General features: G+C 31.0%; 1 long non-coding RNA gene across 1 annotated transcript; it reads right to left on the reverse strand.

Moving 5' to 3' along the window:
• Nucleotides 1-23713: 23713 nt before the first annotated feature.
• On the reverse strand, nucleotides 23714-26616 carry LOC145950126 (uncharacterized). The gene is made up of 2 exons (XR_014428225.1): nucleotides 25473-26616; nucleotides 23714-24587 (listed from the first exon to the last, which is right to left on the reverse strand). It is a non-coding gene; the product is annotated as an uncharacterized LOC145950126 (long non-coding RNA).
• Between the last annotated feature and the right edge of the window lie 372 nt (nucleotides 26617-26988).

Below are 26988 nucleotides of genomic sequence, written 5' to 3' on the forward strand. Positions count from 1 at the left end.
AAAAATCTTATGCTGATAAAAGGCGTAAGCCTTTGGAGTTTGCTGAAGGGGAGCATGTGTTTCTGAAGGTGACTCCGACTTCTGGTGTGGGTAGAGTGCTGAGGGCAAGGAAGTTGACACCGAGGTTTGTTGGTCCCTATCAGATAATATAGCGTGTGGGTCCGGTTGCTTATCGGTTGGCTTTGCCGCCGTCTCTTTCCAACCTACACGATGTATTTCATGTATCCCAGCTGAGGAAGTATGTCCATGACCCTGGTCATGTGGTTGAGCTAGATGATGTGCGGGTGAAGGAGAACCTAACGTTTGAGAAGTTGCCGGTAGCTGTGGTGGATCATAAGATGAAGGAGCTGAGGGGCAAGTCCATTGATCTAGTGAAGGTATTGTGGGATGCAGCTACTGGTGAGGCTACTTGGGAGGTGAAGCAGCAGTGCAGCGAGCGGTATCCGTTTCTTTTCCCAAGTAAGTCTGTTTTCGGGGACGAAAACTCTTGTTGTTGGGGAGGTTGTGAGACCCTATTCCTTTTCGTTCCCCTTTCTCTCCCTCATTTCCACTTATACTCTTCCTCTTTCTCATTTCACTCTCAAAATCCTCACTTTGCTGATTTGCTTTCAATTCTTGGACTCAAGGTGGTGGTACAGAATAGTTGTGGATTGCTAGCTGAGTGTTCGGAACCTTCTTTTCTCCTCTTTCAGTTGTTCAAGCTCTTCGCCGTTCTTCCCCGTTCTAACTCATCTCTTTCCCGGAAGCTCAGATTTTTTCGTACCGAGGTAAGGGAAGCTAGGTTTATGGCTGTTTGGATTGGAAATGAGTTCATAAACTCGTTGTGTAGCTGATTATTTGTTGATTGATGAGCTGTGGTGATGAATATCCATTTTTGGGTTTTTCCGGGGTTTGGTGAAAATTTGGGGATTTTCATGATTTGCGATTGCATGCTGAAAATGAGGTGTTTTTCGTGATGTTTGATGAAAATTTCGACTTTTGGATGGATTTCATGTTGGTTTTCTAGCTGTTTTTGCAGGATTTGGTGAAGTTTTTCGAAAATGGAGGGTTGCTGCTGAGCTTTGCGCTAGGCGCTGTTCTTCACGCCGAGCGCGTGACCACCAGTGGGCTCCATTTAGGCAAGCCCGCCAGGTGCAAAGGTGTGTGCGCCGGGCGAGCTTGAGAATGGGAGCCTCTGGATGGCCCACGCCGGGCGTGACTTGGACCACGCCAGGTGCGATATCAGTTGTAATATGTTTTAGGGTTTCTAGTGCTGCGCTAGGCGCGAGTTTGGTCTCGCCGGGCGTGGAGGCTCCTTAGAGTCTCTGCCATGGGGGCGCCGGGCGCAATTTGAATTGCGCTGGGCGCGAGACCTTGGTAGGTATTTGCCTTCCCCACGCTAGGCGCGGGTTAGGCCACGCTGGGCGCGTGAGATTCCTTAGAGTCTTTGCCTTGGCTTGCGCTGGGCGCAATTGATATTGCGCCAGGCGCAGGAGAGCCTTGGGCTCTCTGGCTGGGTCACGCCGGGCGCGGGCACTCTTGCGCTGGGCACGGTGGCCTCTGGTGCTCTTTGGTTGTGCCACGCCGAGCGCGACCATGAGTGCCCCGAGCGCGTATGATGATGATGACTTATATGCTGATAACTGTTAATATATGCGCCGGGCGTGACCATGAGTGCGCCGGGCGCGGGCACTCTTGCGCCGGACGCGTATGATGATGATGACTTTTATATGTATGTTGATTTATTATCACTAGCTTACCCTTCGTTGTTTCCATGCTGTTTGGACTGCAATGATCATACAATGTATGGGAGCAGAGCAGGGATAGGTTGGTGGCTAGTGGCAGGACTGCAAATGGCAGATAGGGCTGATTTCTTTTGATGTTTTGTTGTTTTAGCTAATAGGTGTAGTAGCATTTGATGTATTTTGTACACTTTAACTCTATCTAGACTTGGACCTTGTATATGTATATATTCTAGACCCTATATGTATACACTTGTTCCTTTCTGTGTGGTGTTTCTAGTGTGTTGTGCGGTGTGTAGTGACCAGCTGGGTCGTTACACATTGCATTTAGGGTTGTATGTTTCCTTGTTTCTAAGTCATGCCTTTAGGATTTAGAGGCATGTTCCTTATTGAAATTTATTCCTTTTGACCTTGTATTCATGGTCACCATTTTTAGTTTTTTTTTAGTTTAGTAGTTGGACTGGAAATAGTTATTCTAATGGTCTAACAATAACCACTCTAGATGGTGTGGAAGTAGTAAAGGTGTGGAAATAGCCAAAAGTGATACTGGGTTTGTTTTTCTTCTCTTGGACCAAGGAATTGGTTTGGCTTGGTTTAGCCTTCCTTTGGTTAACCAAAGCAAACTCATTCCTTAGTTTTTGGTTCGGCCAAGACTAGTGATGGAACTACTTGGAGAAGATTGATGAATCTTCAAGTGCTCCATTCCAAGACCTTTAAACTCTTAAGGTTGACCACGAATTTGGATGAGGAACTCCTTTGAAGAAGCTTCAATGGAGAAGAATCATCAAGGAGGTTCGGTTACTCCATGAAAGAGTGATGAAGCTTGTTGAACAAGCTAAAAGGTTGGAAACCTTTGAGAGAAACTTAGAGAGAAAGTTTCTCCACGAAATTTAGGACTTTAAGAGGAGAGAATTTGAGTCAAATTCTGATTTCATATCTCAAAAAGTGAAGTACAATGAGCAATTTAGAAATATATAGGGAGAGGTAGCTTGTAGAAGAAGCTAGCCTTAACCATGGTTCACTAGGAACCATGGTATGGTGTAGCTAACCATCCATGGTTTCGAAAACTTGTAGAAGAAGCTAACCTTGACCATGGTTCACTTAAGAACCATGGTAAGATCAGCCAAACCTACTAAGGTTTAGAAGCTTGGAAGGCAAGCTTCAAAGCTTGTAAGAGAAGCTAGAAATTTTGGCCAAGAGCAAAAAGAATGAGCTAGGCGGCCAAGGCTCAAAAATGCTCCATGATTTATTTCAAAAATATTTGATTTGGTTTAGTTAGGTTCATCATATGATGATGAGACCTAGCTAAATCAAATCTATGAAAAATTAGGAACAAATGAGTCTAATATGCAAAATTTTGCCTAGGCCCAGTTCTGGCCCAATTACTAGTCACACCCTCAATCATTGCTAAATGCCACCCTTTCTTCCCTACTGAAAAAAATATAAAATGAATGTATCAACAAATGAGGTTAAATGGAGTTAAACTCTCCAAGTAACCCACCCTAAAATATACAATCACTAGTTAAAAGCAAGTAAAGTGCCTCACAAATACAAAGGCAAAAATAAGCCTATACAAAGAGACTACTATATGTACAAACATATGAAAGGTCTTTAATATCATCCCATTCCTCTTGGTTCTTTTAAGATATCACCTCTTGGATTCCTTGGCCTTGGCCATCGTCTATCATCCCCTCCCTCTTGAAAAGGATTTGACCTCAAATCTCGAGGGCTTCATGATTATTGGCCACACCTACAAATATATAATACAATTCATTAGAGGTGATATTTTCAACAAATAAATGTGAAAGGTATATCCTAGAAGGAATCCTTTCATGGAACCTAAAGAAATCAATGATACTAGACCTTCCAATATAATGAATAGGATCATCTCCTAAACATAGACTAGATATATTACTAAATCCTAAAAATGTGCTAAAACTAAAACTATAGCACACTAGAGACTCAATCCTAAAAACTAGAACATCTTGCCTAAAGTACCCTATGTGGTAACCTAGGCATTTCCTAGAAAATAAGGAAAATACTACTAAGAAATTTCCTAAACAATTTTGGATTATATTATTTGTTGGATAGTTATGAAAAAAATTTGTCACAAGGAACCTTGAAGGTTCATATGTTATATCCAATAAATAATATATTCCATAAATTGGGTGCATTATTGACACAACTAAGGTAGGAAAAGTCCTACACAAAAGAAGGCTATCTACCTTGGGCACCACCAAGGAAGTAGCATGAGAAGTAGAACTAGGTGAAGTCCACTTCTCCTTCACCAAATCTTGAAGTTGAGACTCTTTTCCTTTAAAAATAATGGATTTATGAATCTCCTCCTCAAGACTAGTGGCAGAATGAGGGCAAGAGTTAAGATCTTTATGAATAAAGAGAATTTTTTTCATAGGATTTTTAGTACTAAAACAATTCTCTTTAGTCACAAATCTTTTAGAGGATATTTCTTCCTCTTTACTCTTCCCTGCACAAAGTTCTTTCTTTTTTTTTCTATTTCTTCTTTTCTTTTGATTTTCATTTGTCATCTTCTTTTGTGTTTTCTCATGTCTTCTTTCAATTTTTCTTCTTCTTGTTTAAGAATTCTCAACTTCTCATCTAGGATAGCAAGTTTGGCCTCTCTTTCAATTTTCTCCTTCTCTTTTTGAAAGGTCTCTTGCTTCTTCCATAGTTTAAGTGATTTTAGCTCTTTTGTTAAGTAAGAAATGCTTTTAGGAAAGCTATCACTTCCACTATAGTTGGATTGTTGAGACATTTTAAACAAGATTTTTCTCTTCACACAAAAATAGATTTTAAGAAAATAATATTTTTGAAGTGCTTAGACTTGGCACTTAGAGGTCTAAGAATACAAATTGAACTATGGAGGGAGGTGAGCTACTAAAGAGCCACTTAATAACCAAGCCTATTCAAGTAAAAATCTCTAAAATCCCTTGTACGTTTGCCTTGCACAAAACAATTTTCACAAAGATATTTTTTTCAAAGAAAAATAACAAGCAAGTGCCTAAAGTGTACAATTAATCAATACTTGAAAACATAAATGACAAGAAAACATAGATTGCTTGAAAACTTAAATTTCTGAAAACATAAATTGCTTAAAACATAAATTGCATGAAATCTTAAAGACAAGAAAACATAAACTAGGCGTTGAAAGCAATTAAACATATGTGAGAGCTTAAAAGGAACCAAAGACCTTCAAGGACCCTCTCACAAGTACTACACGGTTTTACTATTAGAACACTTAAGGAGAGATGGAGATACACCAAAGGCACTCCAAGACACTCCTTAATAAAGGCCTTGTACAAAAAATGAGAAGTTGAAAAATTTATAAGAGATGAAATGTAAATTTACACCAAATGAAATGCAAATTTACACTAAATGAAATGTAAATTCACATTCAAATGAAATACAAATTCACTTGAAATGAAATTAATGGCTGAAAAAAAAGTTTTTAGAAACAAAATTCAGCCACTAATTAGTGACAAATTTAGTGATGGATTTAGAAATAGAAATTTTTGAAATCAAAATTTCCGTCACTAAATTTGTTACTAATTTCTTGTTTTCACAAAAAAAATTTACTAAAATTTGGTTGTTCCTTTTCTTCCAATTCCAGCCACCAAGATTGCTGCCCTCACAAGTGTATCACTCCACTTTTATAAGTAGCCTTGATGATGGATACTTCTAGGTGTTTAGAACTCAAAGCCAAAAATCCAATGGAGAAGAAATTCTTCTAGGTTGCCACCAAAAAGCCTCCAATATTGACTTCCTTTGAGCTTGGCCTTCAACACCTTCAAGGAGCACTCAACACACCTTAAGTGATGGAATAACAAGTCTAAAAACTAAAAATGCACAATTAGGAACAGCTACACCAAGTGGTGGAAAGCAATGTGACAAGACTAGAAGGAATTCCAAGAAAAGACAAGCAACAAATAAAGCACTATTTGAAAGCTAGTACACAAAGGAATTCCTAACAAAGGCACTAGAATGGATTAAAAAACAAAGCTAAGATTAGAAACAAAATTAAGACACAAAATATGTGGTTGGACTGAAAATTAATAGGCAAAAATTTCACCAAAACTGAGAGCTAATTCACACAAATTTTCACTCCTTGGCTTTTCTTGTGTTCTTTATTTTTGTTTTCTTTTGTAAATTATTTTGTTCTTTATTTTTCTTTGTTGAAACAGGAGTTTAATGCCTTTTAAACATGTGTAAGTCTCGGATTTAATAGGATAGAACTTCTGCAAAAATTTTCACACAAAACAAGAGGTGTTCACATGCATGATTCAACTAGTGCTTCACAATTTTGTAGTATTTTTAGGTCACAAATTTAGGCACTATTTTTTTTTGGTTTTTCTCATGCATTAAGAACACATACACCTCTGTTTTGTCTCTGTTTCAATGCTTTAAAAAGTGTTAAAAGTTTCAGCCACAAAACAAGAGTCAAAGAAACCTAATAGGAATTAGTGTTTAACAATTTTTTTTGACAAAACTTTTAACAAGACATAAAGGAAACCGAACTCTAAGAAATTTTCTAGAACTAATAGCAAATCATGAACTCAAATATGTAAAACAAAAGCACATGTGAGTAGGTTCAGATTTAATAACAAAAAAAAAATGCACCAAACAATGAGTGAAGAACAACACAAAATTATGTCAAACAAGCTAGTCTAGGAATATTCAACATACAAAGGACTACACATGACTTCTAAGACAAAACAAGTGATTCAAAAATAAAACTAATGCAATATGAATGTTGTCCAATCATGGACACATGTTAAGGAATGGAGAGACTCAAACAAACATAAAAAAAAACGCACAAGAACAAGAGTCCTAAAAGCACAAACCGAATTGATTCACAAGAATTGGAAACAAGCAAAATATGAATCAATTACTTCTCATGAGACATATAGGATCCATCAAAATATGAAATAAAACTAGATCCATACAGCAACACAAATTTAGACAAAGATAAGGAAGGAACAACACGGATTCAATGAAGAAAAAATTAGAAACACATAACCTCAAGAGCACTAGGCTCTAGATACCAAAACTGATGGAACTACTTGGAGAAGATTGATGAATCTTCAAGTGTTCCATTCCAAGACCTTTAAAATCTTGAGGTTGACCACGAATTTGGATGAGGAACTCCTTTGAAGAAGCTTCAATGGAGAAGAATCACCAAGGAGGTTCGGTTACTCCATGAAAGAGTGATGAAGCTTGTTGAACAAGCTAAAAGGTTGGAAACCTTTGAGAGAAACTTAGAGAGAAAGTTTCTCCACGAAATTTAGGACTTTAAGAGGAGAGAATTTGAGTCAAATTCTGATTTCATATCTCAAAAAGTGAAGTACAATGAGCAATTTAGAAATATATAGGGAGAGGTAGCTTGTAGAGGAAGCTAACCTTAACCATGGTTCACTAGGAACCATGGTAAGGTGTAGCTAACCATCCATGGTTTCTAAAAATTGTAGAAGAAGCTAACCTTGACCATGGTTCACTTAAGAATCATGGTAAGGTCAGCCAAACCTACTAAGGTTTAGAAGCTTGGAAGGCAAGCTTCAAAGCTTGTAAGAGAAGCTAGAAATTTTGGCCAAGAACAAAAGGAATGAGCTAGGCGACCAAGGCTAAAAAATGCTCCATGATTTATTTCAAAAATATTTGATTTGGTTTAGTTAGGTTCATCATATGATGATGAGACCTAGCTAAATCAAATCTATGAAAAATTAGGAGCAAAATGAGTCTAATATGCAAAATTTTTCCTAGGCCCAGTTCTGGCCCAATTACTAGTCATACTCTCATGCATTAAATGCCACCCCTTTTTCCCTACTGAAAAAATATAAAATGAATGTATCAACAAATGAGGTTAAATGGAGTTAAACTCTCCAAGTAACCCACCCTAAAATCAATATACAATCACTAGTTAAAAGCAAGTAAAGTGCCTCACAAATACAAAGGCAAAAATAAGCCTATACAAAGAGACTACTATATGTACAAACATATGAAAGGTCTTTAATATCATCACATTCCTCTTGGTTCTTTTAAGATATCACCTCTTGGATTCCTTGGCCTTGGCCATAGTCTATCAACTAGCCAAGGACACCTTGGTCACCCACCTTTGGTTAGTTTCCACCCTCAGAACTATCTCTCCAACCACCTAGAGACAAGAGGACACATGGCATTTTCTCATTAGCTCTTTTATTTTGAGTTGTCTCCTAAATGTCTCTTAGATCTTGTTTGTGATTGGTGGAACTATATCTAAGTGTCTCCTTGTCTCTTAGATATCTAGCTTCCTCTCCAAGCTACCTAAGACTCTAGCTTCTTCTCCAAGCTACCTGAACTCTATATATAGGTGCTTGGAACCATTTGTACATAACTTTGAGCATTTTATTAAGATTTGGATGAAGTTCTTCTCCTTCTCTCTCTCAAAGCTTGTTTTCTCTCTTTGAAATTCTTCATTTTCTCTTATTCTCTCTTTAGTCTAGTAAGAAATTAAATAGAGTTATCACTCTTCAAGAGTGTGACATCACCTAAGAGAGCCCTTACCTTCTCTTATGTGTTAGAAATGGCTTCTAACATCAATAGAAGCTATTGAAAAGGCTAGAAGGAGTCCAAGAAGTGAAATATCCATCCAAGAAGCTTAAAGGAGAAACTACATCAATTTAGTCTCTCCTAAGGTTTCCAAAATCAATATATTGTGATAGCCAATCAACAATAGTTATAATTAAGAATAAATCTCATAATACAAAAAATAGACATATAGAATTGACACATAATGTGGTATGTAACATCTCAATTTTCAAAAATAAAAAAATAAAATAAAATAAGTTGTTTTAATAAGTTATATTATAGACTTAATTAATTTGGTTTATAATATAAATAATTGTTTTTATTAAATAAAATAAAATAAAAAAGGTTTTTGGGTTGAGAGAGAAGTATTGGGTAATTGTGTTGGATTCTTAAGCCCAACCCGAAGACTTATTAAAATCAAAAAAAATAATTGTTAGGTTCTCCATATGTGTCATTCTGAACCCTAAGAATGTACACAAAGGAGAACCTAGAAGAGGCCACCAAAGAGAGTACGACATAATAATTGGGGCTATGGAGAATGTGTTTATGTTGTAGAATTGTCACTTGAGGTAAAAATGTGTATAAGGGGTATGAATAATGAGGCAACCTCAAAACCTCTTAGAATGTTAATTGGATTATTGTGGCTGCATATTTGTATGATCTTAAATTGATCTATCACATTCTCTTCGTGAATTTGTGAATCGTGATTATTGATTCGAATTGCTTTGTGTATTAGGGGTTAGGGTTGGATGCATGATTATTAGGAGTTTGGTATGATTTGTTTAATTTTGAAAATTTTTGTATGAACATGTCTTAGTATTTAGGTGATTTCTTACTATATAATTAACTAGATAGAGCTACATTTGTTGGATTGGAAAGTAAACATTGATGGTTATAATTTAGCCCCAAGAATCACGTAAAAATATTAAGAAATGACTAAGTTATATGAGTCAAAAGATAAGTCTCACGTTCTGTGTGTGAAAATTAACATCTGTACCTTGTAAGCCTTGCTAGGACCCTTAAATGACCAATTAAGTTTCATGGTATTCATAAGTGTTGTAGCCTTGGATGTTAAATTTCCAATTGCACTTGAATCACTTAAAAAGGTAGTTTATAACTCAAGTTATAATCAAATTAGTGAATGGAAGTCAATCTATCAAATTTAGGCTGAAATATTGTGATTTTGTAATTTTTAAAAATAGTAGATGGTAAAATGAATTTTTAAGGTCAACATAGAAGTTATAGACAACTATCCTAGATTTCAAAAGAATTTAATAATAACTTGATATCATAGGTACATTTGTAGATATCACATTTAAACCACACAATGTCATAGAAACTTAAGATAAAAAAAGATTATTTATGAGTGGTAATGGTGAGTTGTTTTATTCTTTAAGTATCTATATATGATATAAAATTGTTATGCATGATATGATATGAAAATTTGATGTTTTAATTGAGAATGTTATGTGCAATGCTTGAGACATTAGTGAATGACAACATGTATAAGGATAATAGTTGATGATAATAATTAATGATGATGACGATAGTATGAATAATGGTAATGTATAATGATATGATGTATGAAGATGATGATGTTTGAGGTTTGATAATGATCATGTTACAATAATGATGTTATAATGATGAATATTATAATATGTGATAAATGAATAATGAGGATTCATAGTGATGATATGTGTGTAAGATGGTGTTGATGATAACATGATGTACAAGGTGATATGTTGATGAGATGTATGAGACCAAGTCCAATTCATGATCAACTCGATCAAGTTCCACTATCTTTGCAAAGATATAAGTATTCTTTCACAAACCACTTCTAACTCATAAGTATTTTTTGACTTGCCTCTTCAAGAAACTACCCAAGTATTCTTTGAACAATGAAGCTTTTCTAGGCTTCAATAAATAAGTATTCTTTACAACAAAGCATCTTCAATCTTCAAGCTTCAAGCTAAAACACATTTAAAGCTTAGTAATCAGTGTTGTTTCGCCATTTGTAGGAGTAGAATAAGTATAAGAGGATCAGTATGATTGTAGAGAAGCCTAGTACTTTATTGGTTGTTTCGGGTCTTACTTTGATAGTATGACATCAAGGCTAAGATTTTATGGTTTCCTAGTTATAGTTAGAGTTATTTTATTGTATGATGTTTCATATTTTAATGTTGGGTGTTTTGTACAAAATGCGATTTGTGCCTTGTATATTTTTTAGTTATGATGACATTTATTGATCTTTTTATTAAAGAGATTTTTATTAAGAGAATTGTGAACCCTTTTAATCATAAAGTTATGTTGAAAGGCTTTTTATAATACCTTTGAAAATTTGTTGTTTATTTTAAAAATATTTCTTTACAATGCTTTGGAATAGAAAAATGTAACATGGAAAAACAACTGCTAAAGGATGGAACAATTTCCTTTAGTTATGTGAAGTCAAAAGGACGCTTAGCAAATCCTTTGACCAAATCCCTTTAAATAAAAATAATATTTGAAACATTGATGATGGAAACCTCTCACCATTGATGGAAGGATGATTCAATGGAAGGGCCTCCTTACTCCAAGGATCATGGAACACCATGTACTCCTAGCTTTCAAGACCAAAGTAGACGTCCAAGTGGGGGTGGAGGAGGGCGTGAGGTGTAGATGCTCTTATGGAAAGGTTGGCTCACTCCAAGAGATAGTTGGAGGCCACTCTAGGGTTTCACACTATCTAGGGTGAAGATAGGAGAATGTTGGCCGAATTTCTCAACTTATTGACTAAAGAAGGGATGTTGAGACATAAAGGCTCACTCAATATCATAATAATCCAAAGTGTGAACAAGGTGGGAGGCTTAGGGTATTTATAGAAGGAAGGAATTAGGGTTGCATTTGGAGTGCTTTGGCTGAGAAATGCAAGCCCAAATGCACCTTAAATAAACCCCAAATGAGGTGTGGGTTCCTTCCCTGCTAAAAGGCTAAAATACCCTTTGACCTAAAAATAGAAAAAAAAAATGGACTTTTACCTCATAAGTTAAGGTTTAAGTCCTAAAATAAATCCTAGTCTAAATGCCCCATAATACAAAGGCAAAAGTGAAAATACAAAATAAATCCTATTATCTAGGGTACCCCAAAATACAAGGGTAAAATAGGAAATGAAAGCAATAAACCCTACACTACAAGCGACAAGCTTAGGAGATGATCAAAATTCTACACACATGATGAACATAGCTCTAGGCTTAGTATCTTTTTTACTCTTCTAGCCATGGACCTAGTAATGGGTTCCACATGAAACTTCAAGAGTGGTCGCCATCAATTGAGATGAATGGTAATTAAGCCACTTGAAAACAAACAAGTTATGGTTATTACTACAAAAAAATATAATTTATGATAACTAAAATTACTATTATTGACGACTAATCCACATACACTAGAAAAAAATTGTGGTTTAAAAATATTTAGCCATTGTTATTGTCATTGGAAATGCAAAACCATTTATTGGCAGTTAAAAACCGCCACAACTTGTATTCTTTTATTTTGTTTAAATTATCACATACTTATGGCGGTTATTAACTGCTAAAACTTTCACTTTATTAAAAAAAATTAACGTTATAAACCAATATAAATCGTACTTTTTATTTATTTAAATTTAGCACTTATGGGCAGTTTTTAGCCAATAATTTATAATTAATATACCTTTCAACAGTGCATAATGAAGATGTACACCAAGAGATCTATCTGCAACATACTAATAAGCCAAATAAATGTGATAAATCTTACACAAGGCCTTTAGTTTAACATAGAGTGTCTGGATTTATAAGATTTCATTACATATCACACTTAAAAAACGCGTTTTTAGTTATAATTAAAACTTCAAAATTCATAATAGTCTTAATTTATCCTTTGAACTAACAAAGTTATCGAGTAAATTAGATATACGTAATTTTAAATCATTGAATCCTTGACTTAAAATACAATGCTTACAAGTAATGGTAGATATAAAATAATAATATCATATTAAAACTTTTCAAGTAAATACAATGATTAAAATTATCATCTAACTAATATGTGTATATGAGATTAATTTTAACAAGTTTTCAAAGTTAAATTTACAAAGTATAAGTTTAATTTATATAAAAAAAATTAAAACTAATTTCAATTCAATTTTATTTAACTAATTAAATAAGTTTGTTTCAACATAAGGCTTAAGTATTTTTTCCCTCAAATTTGAAATATATATTTTTTTTCCTTCGAATTTAAATGTGCTTTTAATCCCTATAATTTTATTTTTTTAAAAATATATATTATTTTAGTTCCTCAAATTTTACATTTATGTTGAGCCAAAATATAATTTATTATTTTAGTCCCTCTTAATTTGTCACTATAAATCACTATATTAGTGATTAAGAATATTTTTTTAAAAAAAAATTACAAGAATCAAAAGGATAAACTTTAAATTTAAAAGACTAAAATAATAATTTTTAATATTTTGAAGATTAAAAATACAAATTTTAAATTTAGAGACAGAAAATGCATATTCCAAATTTAGAAGACTAAAAAAGATAATTAAGTATATAAATAATTCCTTAACTACATAAAGTGACAGCTATCAAAATTTACAACCGAATCTAGCAATGTCAAATTTAAATGAACCCATTGAGGCCCACGTCCTTTTTTTCTTTTTCCTAGTTTTTAGTAGTTCCTTATTCCTTTTGCTGTACATTATATAAACCTTCGAGAGTTATAAAGACATGAAACCGAGAGAACTATTTATTAGGAACTAGGAAGCCTATTTTAGCATGTAGTTCTTATTAAACAGAAGAGGCTACATTGAAGCCAAGCATTTTAAGGGGGTTATTAGTTTCTATACAACACACCACAAAAATGTAACGGGCTATATATAATGAAGTTTTGGACGGGGTTATTAAAATCCAATAAGGCCCAATACGTTGAACTTCTAGAAGCTCTAAAGAACACCGGTTATTACAATCCAATAAGGCCCAATACCTTGAAGTTTTAAGCTTTTTCCTTCAAAAAGTAATTTATTTTAGAAAAAATTCTGTAATTCTTTTTTGTTATTGATAATAAATTCTAAATTCAGGAAAGTTTAACACATGTAAGGTGTTAAATTTTTGACTCATGTATTTTTAGATCATCAAGTATTGTAATTTTACGATTTTAGTCTCCTAAATTTAAATTCAATTTTAGTCCACTAAATACTTCAGTTATACAATTTTAATCTCTCAATTTTTAATTACGTATTTTAGTCCCTTAAACATCAGAATTGTGCGATTTTAATCTCTCTCACTAAAAATCTAATAAAAAGAGCTACATGGCTAGTTGAGAAAATTTGGATACCAACCGAAGGTTAAAGAAATACACAAAAGTAGGCTTGAATGTGTGTGTAGGTTTTAAAGCTTTTTTGCAAATGAACAATTATAAGTTCATAAAACCTTTTGGTCTAGTAAATATGAGGGAACATGGGGTAGAGATAAAACACATTATATTTTTATTCTAGTTTGCTCAACTCGAGCTACATATAATTATCTTTGAACTCAAAGGATTTGACTAACTTGAAAATACTTTACAACGCAAGTATTCTCTATGTACGTAACAACCTAATGAAATATTCTTTCACTAACCTCTTTAGGCTTACAAGGGTAAAAAGAGTTTGAGTGTTGACTAGTTTACTATGTTTAGTGTATTCTGAGAAGGTGACTTGCTTAGGGAAAGGATTTCCAACTTAATCTCTTCTCAAAAGATCGTCCACTAGACATGAACACAAGTCTTAGAGAAAAAAAAAATAGAACTTGGCATGCTAAAACATTTATACAATATTCACAACAATTGAGAGATTAGCTTCTTGTCTTCGAGTCTTCTTATATTTATGGAATTCAGATATATCCGTTAGTGAGGGTCTTTAACACTTGGCCATTTGAAATGTGATCTTCGATCTTCACAAATATGGTCATTCTTCACACTTATTCAGAGCTTCAAGGCTTCATAAATACATAAATATGATAATGAAATGAAGCAAAAAAGACAACGTTTGAACTTGCTGCTTTAAGCATTTATAACTATCTTGGTAGCTTGACATTCCTTGTTTGGATGTGGAGTTTTTGGCTTACTACACCATTCTACGCATATACACAAATAAAGAAATAAAGCATTGTATAACACCCTATTTTTCATAAAATATAATATAAGTATTTTATTAGTAATTTTGGTATTTTATTTTATTAATAGTAGTTGTTTGATATTTATTTTATTATTTAATATATTTTAGAATAAAATATAAGGTATTTATTAAAAGGTTATTATAATATTTTATCAATTGAAGGAAAGGGAATTTGTAACTATAGTTAATTATTTTAACTATGAGGTTAAAAGAAGGTTAAGGTTTTAAAAAGAAGGGTTTCCGATAAGTTTTTATGCTCTATTATTTTTCATGCACACGTTCATGCTTCAAAGCTTGGAGAATATAAGCAAGAAGAGAATCACCCCAGAGTCATATACTCATCGTTTAATGCTTATCTAGGTAACAAGGGAGTGAGAAACCTTACTCTAGCCGTGAGTTTGTATGTCGAGTAGTGAGGTTGGTCCCAATCTTGTATATGTTGTATACTCATGTATGAAAAGTTTTTCCCAATTGTGTATGTTTTACTTCTTATTTTCCTTGTACATGATTAATGGCACAAATTATTTGAATTTATGATTAATTTTATATTTTGGATGGTAATTGTGTGATCTGAGGTCCCTATGAGTTCCTTAGGAAACCCAAAGAGAACTTGTTTTGATAGTTATGTAAAGATATTGGTTGGTCCCTATGGGTTCCTTAGGAAACCCAAGGAGAACTTGTTGCGATAGTTATTTAAAGACATTAGTTGTGTGTATAAATTGAATCATATGGAATGTTAATTGCATGTTATAGAATACTTTTTCCGATTGAATTATGTCGTTGAGCACCACTTGGCGTGTGCCAAGTGTCATCGAGGCGAAGAGCAAAGTTTGTTCTTTGGATCTCTCATGCTAGGTGCAAGATGACCCTAGTAAGGCACAAAAGCTCCAAGGGTTCCCTATGACGCTTCTTTGTGGCGTGAGTTGACTCTTGCCAGTCGTGGACACTCTACAAAGCTCTCGTTGGTGTTCGCGTTGAACATGGGCTCGATCACATCAGACACAATCAAAATAAAGACTAGTGTGGTCTTTTGGAGGTATCACATTGAACACAAGATGTGTGTCACTGGGTGTCATTTTGCCTATGACTTTTCTATTGTTATTCTATTTAACCTTATGTTATAGCTCTTGTAATGTAATGTTGATGTGATTATGAATTGATCTCTATAGAAGAATATATGAGAGTATATGAGTAATGAGACATGATGAATGTGTGAAATGTGAAATTATGGAACTGTGTGAATGTAATGCATAAAGTCTGTTTGACATGCATTATATGCATAAAAATATTTTTGTAAGGGCACGATATGGAATACATTGCTAGGGAAGGTCTCTTGTGTAAAAGTTTGGGAACCAACCTTCGAGATAGCTCGGTTTGGAAGTTCTAGTCCTGCCTTCATGAGCATGGGATGTATCTTGTGTGGCTTAACTATCCTGATTAGACTTGGTAGTATATCCTTCTAATGAAAGTGCATAGAAGGTGTGACCCAACATGTACTCCTAGACTACCCTAGTGTGTTGCTAGATAATGTACAAGTGTGATATTTTTACTGGCGTCACATGCATATTAACATGTAATTCGTGTCCATTACATAATTCATTCTAATGTATTTGTTGCTATTTATTATGCTATGAATGAATCAAGTATGATGATAATGTGTATTTGCATATGTTATATTTGGTTGTATGTGTTATTTGTATTTGACTAGTCAATTTGCATTTTTACACTATGAGACAAAGTGAGATGTTTCTCAATCTTTTTTCTTTTGTGATGTTTTCTTGTAGTTTCTATAGCTAATCATGAACATGGTGTTAAGGATGTTGGTGATGAGGCCTAGTCCTCAATATTGGGTTTTTCGCTGATAGTCCACATGACATCGGGGATTAGTTAAAACTAATTAGGATTTGATTCATGTTATTTAAATTGACTAGTTGATTTTAATTTCCTTTGTAATGTATTATTTCTGTAAGTTAGTTTATGTTATAATGTCATCCTTTCTACTTGTATGAATTTTGAGTTCATTTATTATATTGAGGTTATTTATAGTTTATATTATTTATATGTTATGACATGCAAAGTAGAGGTTGTCACACATTGTAGCATTAATAACATGCACAAATTATTTGAGTGTTTAGCACAACTTGTTTTTGAATGCTTGAAAGCCTTATCTAAAGGCATGTAGGCATACAACTAGCGTTGAACTTGTGAACACTTAGAAGACACAAACACTCGTCATAGTGCATTGGACAATGGATGTAGAAGCTGACTAGTCTATGTCACTAAGTTTTACACTTGTTCATTTTTATGTGATTATAGAAGATAGTTATTATAAAAAAAGTAGTCTTCATTCCTTCTACATCGTTGGACACATGGTTCTTGAAATGACTTAGACAAATATTATCTTATCAAGGTCATTGCTTTGTTATCATCAAAACTAGAGTATTAGACGCGTATTATATCATCTTTGGTTCAACACCAACGTCTGCCTTATGGAAGATACAAATGAAACAAGGATCGAGGTAAAATATACTCTCAACTCTATTTTTTATTTTTTCGATAAGTCAAACATTAGTTCTGATGAGGAAGAGGTGTCTTATGAAACTCTACTAGCAAACTTTTATATGATCACACTTAAGTACAAAAGCTATAAAGAAAAATACAAACTTATGATGATAGAAAATGAAAAACTCAAGAAGGATCTATTCAATGGTGCCAAAAAGATTCAAGATCTTAGAGGCAAAACCACAAACACAATTCCAACTAAAGTTACAACTTTAAAACCTAAAAGCATACAACATAAGAAGGATCTTACCAAGTTTGTGAATGGTTTTTCTAATATAAACATACTTTTAAAACCTAAAAGATTACCTTCAAACAAACATGGTCTTGGCTATGAAGAAAAGGAAACTATGCTTTCCTCTTAAAGTCAAAGTCACATTTCTCTATAAGGGTAGTCCCCACACCAACAGATGGAACCTAAGAAGAAAACAGAAGACACCTAAGGGAAAAGGGACTAATAAAAGAGTACCCAAAATTATTTAGGTACCAAAATCTCAAATAATTCATGTTGCAAATATCCTTAGTGAAAAAAAGGAAAGATTCACACATTGGTACTTAGAAGTGGTTGCTCACGACACATTGTAGGAAAAAGGTTTATGTTGCTATACCTCAAACCCATAATGGATTAGTCTCGTTTGAAGGAAGTGGAAAATAAAATATTAGAGATATAGGTAAGATTGCTAAAGACTTTATACCTACAGTTGAAAATGTTTCGTAAGTTGATGGATTGAGTTATAATTTGTTGCACTTAAAAGAAAAGGTTGAAGATGTTTGAAGATATAATGCAAGAAAGCTTTGGCTTCTCTCACGAGAGATCAAAGAGCTAAACTTCAAGTTAAACTTGTTTGAAGATAAAGTCATGTTGTAATAGTTTAGGTGTTTGTGATTAGGCAATAGCTATCAAGAGTCATGTGAAGTAAGTCCACAACTTAACCAAACAAATTTCTCAAAACAAGAACTTTAAAAATGAAAAAAAAAATAGAAAACAATGTTTTCATAAGTAAAATCAATCAAGTCAAAAATCAATTTAAAAATGACTTTATTATTTTCAAAAAGAAAAGAAATATTTGATTTAATTGATTACTAGAATAGAGTAATTGATTACACAAAGTGCTTGGTTTATCCATAATTTTAAAACATTCTAATATAATCAATTACATGAACAACGTAATTGATTGCATAGTTTTCTAGAAAACCAAATCACTTTGACGTAACAAATTACATTTTTATTTATATTACATAAGAGCCAAGGTGTTTTGTGAGAAAAATTTATAAAATTGTAACTTGTTTTCAAATGAGGTAAGTTTTAAAAATGTGAAATCATGTTGCATATGTAACCGAGACTACATAAATCTTTATGTGAAAGTTAGAAAAACAAAATATTTTAATGTAATCAATTACACGCATATGTAATCAATTAAACACATGATGTAATTAATTACAAATAGATGTAATTTATCATAACAGTACATGTTTATGGAAATTCTAGAATGTAACCATAATCAATGTAGTCAATTACATGACCAAATTAATTGATTACATCGTTGTGAAATAATTTTTATATAAATCTTCAAGTTTCATTTTTTCATAGGAGTTCATAATTTGAGAGAGCATATTAAGATTTTATTATAGCGTCTAAAGCACATTTTCAATGTCTGAATGCAATAAAAGGTTAACTACATGTGCTAATAGTCAAGAAGCACCATGGAATCAATAAGCAAATTTTCTAAAGCTTTCATAATGTAAGAACATTATTTTATGGAGTGAAACCACTAAGACTTCAAAGGATGTTACACCTATACATGTATGAGATGCATTCTCATTCCTCACGATATGTTGTTTCTTTTCTTGTTTGGGTTGAATGTCACTTTAGGAATGATGAAACTTAGGCTTTGACTTTATGTTGATGAGATTGCTTTGATTAGTGTGACATTGGTGCTTGAGGATTAATTTATGTTTGCTTGTTACAATTTTTTTTTAATGAAAACCACATGCTATATTTTAAAGATTTTCTCATCATTTTTAGTCTTTCTTAAAACTTTTTTTGAGAACTTGTTAAAACGGTTTGTGTCTACTTTACATTTTATTTATCTTTGAGAACTCGTTCTTCTTTTATATGAAATACAATTTGAGTTTTATGTAGAAAAGTATGTGATGTAAATCCTTTTACTTGTGATGCGAATTTTAATAAACATTATTTCTCTATCTTTTCAATAAAACTTTTTCACGTACATTTTCAATTAGGGTAAGTTTTAATATAACATAACTAATTTTTATATATAAGATTCCTAATTAATTTTTTTTATATAAGATACCTAATTAATCATAAGGTATCTAATTATATTTAATATAACGTTATGTTTTAGTCATACAATCATTTAATGTAGGCTCAGTTTTATCGTACAATTATTTGACTTAGGCTAAGTTTGGCTAAGTTTTAATTTAGCATAATTAAGTTGTAGTGTAACAAGTTTTAATGTACCTTATGTTTTAATATACGCTAAGTTTTAATAACCTTATGTTTTAATTAAATTAGCTAGCATAAGAAAATAAAGACTAAATTAGGTTAACTTAATCATTTTTATTTTTTTAGGTGTCAAAAAAATTATTTTTATTTAAATCTGTCAAACAAAAATATTTTTTATTTTAAAATATACTAACTAATTAATATATGTTAAGTTTAACTTATAAATATTTATAAGTTAAACTAATTAAGTAATTAGTCTTATTAGTATTTTGATTAATCTAAATATAAATTAAACAAACAAATCATTTAGTCTAACTGAAAGCTAAGTAAAATTTAGCATAAATTACTAAGGTTCAATTAGACTAACAAACTAATGAACTAGTAAAGTAATTACATAGAGTAATAAATTTTAACTAGGGTAAACTTGTTAAGAAATACTTATATATAGGAGAGAAAAATAAGAAGAAGAAAAAATATTTTTTATAAATTATAAATAGTTTGTATATAATTTAGTTTATGTAGATCTATTCTATTAATTTCTTCAAAAAATTTATTTTTAATTTAAATATAAATTAACTTAAACTTATAAAAATATTTATTTTAATTATCCTTTTTTTTTCTTTTAAAAAATAGACTTAAACCTAACTTTGACAAATGAATTTTAACAATTACTTAACCTAATTAAGTTACAATTAAACTGTAAAGACATATCAAAATCGTAAAGATTTTCACTTTAAGATTTGTAAGTATCAAGTATTCCCTTAAAATAATAAACTAATAAACTGTTTCAAGATCACCATATATCAAATAATTTTTAAAACATTAATATGAACGCCGACCTATTTAACTTGATTCAAATTAATTAGTGAAAGTTGAACTTTATTTTGAAAGAGTGTTAGAAAAAAAGAAAAAAAAGTACATGAATCACTTGATTAAAATGACTATAGTCAATTAAACAATGAATCACACATGCACTAACAACGCGTGTTTATAACGCCGACACCAAATTTATAACTGCGATGGATTTTCTCATAAAGTAAAGAATGTAAGAATTAAAATTTTCACGAGGAATTTCTGGAGATTCGCCTTTATGTGTGTCCAAATATAGAAAAGTAAATTAAAATGATCATCGGATTCTTCTTATATGCATGTCAGGTGTCTCTCTTTCTCTCTCCTCCTTCATGTGTTTCCTTCATCGAATAATAATTAACTCTAAACTTTGCATGTATGTGTAGGCAACTTTTTTAGTTTGTATATTCCATCACGAAGCTATCCATCATCTTTGGATTCTCATTTCCTGAGGATGCTTTTGCCTTATTTTAGATTTTCGAATAGTGTGGAAGATAAGATTTTGACACGAGTCATCATAGCCAAAGTATCTTAATTAATTAATTGCAACTTACAAAGGGTATTGGTGAAAATTCAGTCTTGTTCACTTACTAATTACTATTCAATTTATTTGTATATAAATTTAACGAAAATTTATTCAATTATGAAAAAATATATACATTGACCGGATTAGATCACCTTTTTTTATTGTTGATGAATATTAATATTGAATCATTAATTTAACATAACTTGAAATATATATTGGATCAAATAATTAAATATTTATTGATTAATATATAAGTCTTTAAAAGATTGCTCTTAATTGAATTTTATGTAATAAAAATATTTTTTATTATCTTAAAATGTAATATATTTTAAATGAATTGATCATTAAATAGAATGTTTACTCTCAAAATATGATTAGTGAATTGATTCGAGTCAATTTTATTAAATAGATCTTAAACACATTATTATAATATATTTATTTTTTTTAGTAATCTTAATATACAAAGTATCAATTATTGAAAGAAATAGTTCATTTCTGTTAAAAATTATGTACGTATATGAAATGAATATTTTTTTTATAAAGTTTATATCATACTTAAAGATAAAATTTGAATTTTACATAATTTTGTTAAGAAATATAAGTCATTATCACTTATGTCAATTAATATTAATATTACAATATATTTTAATTAAATTTTTAACAGTTAATAAATAAATGCCTTTTATTATCCATCTATTACTTATTACAATTTTTCCTTAGTTTGTGAACATATTGTCTCTAGTTTCTTTGTTTCTTGCCACATCAAAATCGATTTCATTTGGCCTTCTTGTCTGTGGATGGTGGTGTATTGATGTCGGTTTACTGTGCAAGGGTTGATTTTGCATAGAGAATGCTGCAAGGCTGTGAATGTTCATAAGGTCGAATAAATGGTGAAGGTGAGATGGTGCAATATGATCAAGACGTAACTATTAACATAGATAAATGACATGCAAAATTTTCAATTGATGCATCAATTTTCTGTAGCAGGATAGATAACCGAGACATGTGATTTTGATCATTTGAATTAACCTAACCTTATAAAGACTACCATGATAATTTACACTAGTTTAATAATTTGTACGTTATGTGTGTTCAGTTTAGAGTTTAGAGTTTTTAAATTTATTTCTAATTCATTTTTAATTATATATATATTATTGATGAATATGTTTACAAGTATTTAAAAATATTAAGAATAATTATGAATAATAATATGTTAAAATGATTTTATGTTTACCTTTATTTTATATATTTGTGAGTGCAGATGCATGTATTTAAATGTACGTATAAGAATAAAAAATTATTAAAAATATTAATAGTAAATATTAAAAAAATATTTTTATGTATTTTATTTTGTAGATTGTGATAAAAAAAAATAGTAATTTGTAAATGTTAGCAATTGTGAATGATAATTTGAGACACAAACAAAGTCCAAATATTAATAATTTTTATAGTGATTAGACTTATTTGTAAATAATATAATTGAGGAAAAACTAAGTCTGAAATTAATCTTTACTTGAGAGAAAGTCGGGAATGTTAATTTTAACATTCTTAAATGGTGAAAAATAAATGGAATCAAATATCTAATTATGCAGAAAATTGTTTTTTATATTTGCTTATTTATCACCCTAGTATGTGTATAATTAGAGTATAAAGTGAAAAGAGAAAAAAAAGTTCAAAGATGGTTGTGGGGATAAAATAAAATAAACTAAATAAAATTCAAGAGATTTAAAATAATTTTTGTTATAATAAAAAGAAAACGAAAACAAAAACTAAATAAAATAAAATGAAAAAGATAGTTGGAATTGAAGAAATGTGGTTCAAAGGTGGTTATTGGAATAAAATAGTCTAAAAATATGTATAAAAAAAAATTAAAAAATTGTACGTATCACCTTTATTTTTTTTTCTTCTATAAATGTATAGATAATAAATAATTTCATTCATCTTATTGTAAAACTTTATTAGTATTTGTATTAAAAATCTTAAAGAAAAAAAAAAGTATATATAGACCGATACAAATTCTCCATAATTCCAATATATGTTGGTGCGTGACTGTGAGGATAAGATGGTGAAAATGTAATTAATCACGATTAAACTAGACCACCAAAATTAAGTTTATTATGTAAAATAGTATTATCTATATCTATATTATATATGTATTAACATCTCACAATTATCACCGGATATTCTACTCTAAAAATCTCCAAAATTAATTAAAAATAATAATTTAAACAAATAATTATACATTTCGTATTAATAAATTTTTACCCAAATTAAACTAGAAAGATCAATTGGAAATAATGCGAATAATTTGGTATGAAAATATTTATGTATACTTATATTATGATCGGTATCATATCAATTGAAAAGATTAAAAACTTAAAAAATAGAATTTGAAAAGAAAAACTATACACAATAGTAACAACAAAAACATAAATTTATCCAATCTTACTATTAGATTGACTTTAACAGTGATTCAGTAAAAACATGAAATTGAACATTTTCACAAATGCATATTGAACTCCTTTGAAAAGTTACTTTTCTTCCCTCTCCTTTCTATTCAAATGCATATGTGTCGGGTAGAGATGACTCTATCCTGATAATACTAGAGCAAAAGAGAGCTAAGATATATATAAAGAGCATACTTCATAAAATTAACCATTAATTACAAAGAATGACATATATCAACATATTTATCAAGTAATTTTTTTTTATATTCATCGCATATTATAATAATGCAAATCATAATGATGAAGCCAATTTTTCAATCAACTACTCTAGCTGCAAGTTGATAAGATACTAACTAAAACTACACATATCAGACCCTAAGAAGGATGCAGGATAACAGATAAACCAAATATACAAACATACAAAATTAATTTGGTGCTTTACAAAGCTACATCACTCAACAGCAAAAACCAGCAAAATAAGTAATTTAGTATTATTAAAAATAAAAGAAAAAGTGAAAATGTGTACATTCTGCACCTGCATACTAGAAATTAATCATAAGAAACTCAAAGCCTATTTGGATACAAGTTAGAAATATTTCTGAAAGTTTTTTTCACTTAAATAAAAAAATTAATAATTTTTTTTTCAAAAATACTTCTAAATTTGTATCCAAACAGACTCAAACTCCACTTGGGGTAGTAAAACTTGAAGGTGATACACTACTTTTGATTGCAGAAAAGAAAAAGAGGTCTATATCTGGTGAAGCAAAGAAGGCTATTGGGGATCTCATGGATGAGCATGATGTGAGGGTTACTCTTCTCTTCTTAGGAGCTGGTGGACATGTTAAGATCTCAGGTATTCTAAACCTCTTACCCTTTGGTGTAGAACACCCATGTGAACATGTACCTTCCTCATTATCATTCTCACCCTTTATAACTTCTTTGGTGCCTGAAGAAGTAGGTATTGCCATTGATTTTTTCTTCTGCTTTCTTTCCTCAACACTCTTGCACTTCATTCGAGTTCTTGCAGATGATGGTGCCATATATCTCAGTCTCAGGTATTGGTAGCTAGCTAGCCAAATCCTAGTGTTAAAGGGTCCTAGCTAGCACAAGTGCACAGAGATTAGTTGAAAAACTTGGTTTGTATATGTAAAAGGGGCACAAGGAAAAAGACCCTTGATTTGTGTGGTAGAGAAATCCTATAGTCAGCACTAAGAAGAAGCATTTATATTGTGAATTTTAAACTTCAACGAATCTTCATGGTTGAAAAGTTACCCTGATGACATAATATAACTGGTAATTAAATAAAATAAAGAAAGAAAAACACCGTCACAGAGACAACTACTTCCACTAAGATTAACAAACAAGGAATAAATTTATTATTCAACATCTTTTATGATATTCTTTTTTTTTAATATCTTAACTATTTTATATTTTCTCTCATTTTTTTCAATCTTTCTTATTATAATTTCCTGTATAGTTTTAATAAAGTTTAAAAAGTATTAACAATATATACACTTTCTCTTACATTTTTTTAAGTTATATTTTCTTATCATTTAAAATTTATTTGAGACCCATTCACTTAAAGCTTGAATAATTCTATATTTTTAAATGATTTTAACTAATAAAAAAATTGTTATAACCTCAGAAATTTGAGAGTTTTAATATTATTTCCATTACACACTTATAATGAGTGAAACTTAAAATAATTTTATAATTTTTTATTAAATTTTAACTAAAAATAAAGAAAAAATTTGTTATATCTTTAGGAATTTGAGAGTTTTAATATTACTGTTGAAAAAAAAATCTTTTTTCTGTTTGTTTTTTTTCTCTCTCTCTTAAGATATTAAATTCATTTTATTCATAAAAATGAAAGAAGCTTAATAATAAAGAGTTTACTTTCGATGTTTAAAAGGGTGAATGTGACTGTAAATTAATCTTTAGTTATTAGTTTTGAGACATGTTTATAAAATAAAAAAAAATTAATACACTCACACGGCCAGTATATTAACACAAATTTTTAATTTCTCTGAATATTATAACAACTCTAAGTAATAAAAATAAATAAATTAATTAATTAATTAATTTAAAAAAAAAAAAAAAAAAAAAAACCCTTAAAAGATTGTAAAGTAAAGTAAAAGAGCGCGTTTTACTTACTAACCTTTCTCGTCAACTTTTATTCTACGCGTTTCTAGCAAATCTACTCCGAGAGCTTTCCCCAATGTGAACTTAACCTCAACTTTCTGCTCCGGGTTTTTATAAGGTAGCCCCACTTATTAGTATTATTCATTTCTATCCTTTTTAATTTCTAAACTTTAGAACCTTTTTATCTAAACAAAAAATTCAAATTCTTTGCTATGTATACATCTCAGTAGGAAAGAGAAAGATGTGCATGTAGTGACATAATGAAAAGAAAAGTAAGAGACAAACAGAAAAAAGAGGGTACAAAAATAAGCATAAAAATCAATTCGGCTTATTATCTAAAACAAGAAAATCACAAAGTGATAGATATCATGCATCATATACAGTCTAGAAACCATGACTCTACGAATTTGTTTATTCTATGGTTGTCACAAATTAAGGACCAAAAAGGATTAAAATTTGGCAAAGTTCGTGGCTTGTTGGCACCCAGCACTTGTCTGTATGTTGTATTAACAGATATCACGTATCTAACTGCTGCCATCGAAAGTTATGATGATCTTCGTTCCAGCCACAATCTGGTTAGACCAAATTATCCAATTAATAATTCTTTTGAAATTAAGGAAAGTAAACTTACCTAATGTACTATAATATATATATTAGTTTTGCTTTTGGTGGGTTTGTTGGGAATTCTTGCTGATGCAACACTATAATTAATGAATTCAAAGTTCAAACAATTAGCATGACCCAAAACAAAACGGACAAGCACTTCAAACAAGTTGTGGGTGAGAAGATGAGTAAAGATAAGAAAAGCAAGGGGTTTCATATATCTCACCCACAACTCAAAGTACTAGCTACTTTATATTTATAAACATCGAGTTGATTAGAAGGAATTATACTTTCTTATTAACTTAAGAAAAAAAAAAAAAACTAAGTAACATTTTGGCACATAATATTTATATATTACATGTATTTATAAAGTCGTTAAAAATGTATTAAGATTTAGAAAATAGTATACGTAACATGTACACCGCTGGTCGGATTCTGTGTACATGATGAGGCTGAAGTTTAGAATACTTCAGCCTCAGGTAAAGCTAATGGAGTCGTACGTAGAAGGGAATGAAAAAATATTTATATGAATGTTTATAGCTTATTATTTTTTGTTATTTTAAAATAGTTTACATAATTTTTTATTTTTTGATGTCAGTATATATCTGTCACCACTGGATTGTTATTAATTATTTGCTGTTTTAGTTTGTCTTATATTATTCTTTGCTTAGTGCTAAACTATGTCTCATTTTTATTTAGTCTCTGTAACATATTTTATTTTTAATTATGGTCTTTTAGCCCTTCAGTCAACTCAACGGTTAATGAAAACTAAGTAATAGAAGAGATTAACATAAATAAAAAAAAATACTATAAGGACTATTTAAAATAGGGGTGAGCATTAAACCGACACCCGAACCGAACCCGAAAAACCCGAAAAAAAATATTGCTTTTGGGTGGTTTCTGGCGGGTCTTATGGGTAAATCGGGTTA

Source organism: Cajanus cajan, chromosome 7 (genome assembly GCF_000230855.2).
Source record: "Cajanus cajan strain Asha chromosome 7, NIPB_CcT2T_4, whole genome shotgun sequence".
Lineage (NCBI taxonomy): Eukaryota > Viridiplantae > Streptophyta > Magnoliopsida > Fabales > Fabaceae > Cajanus > Cajanus cajan.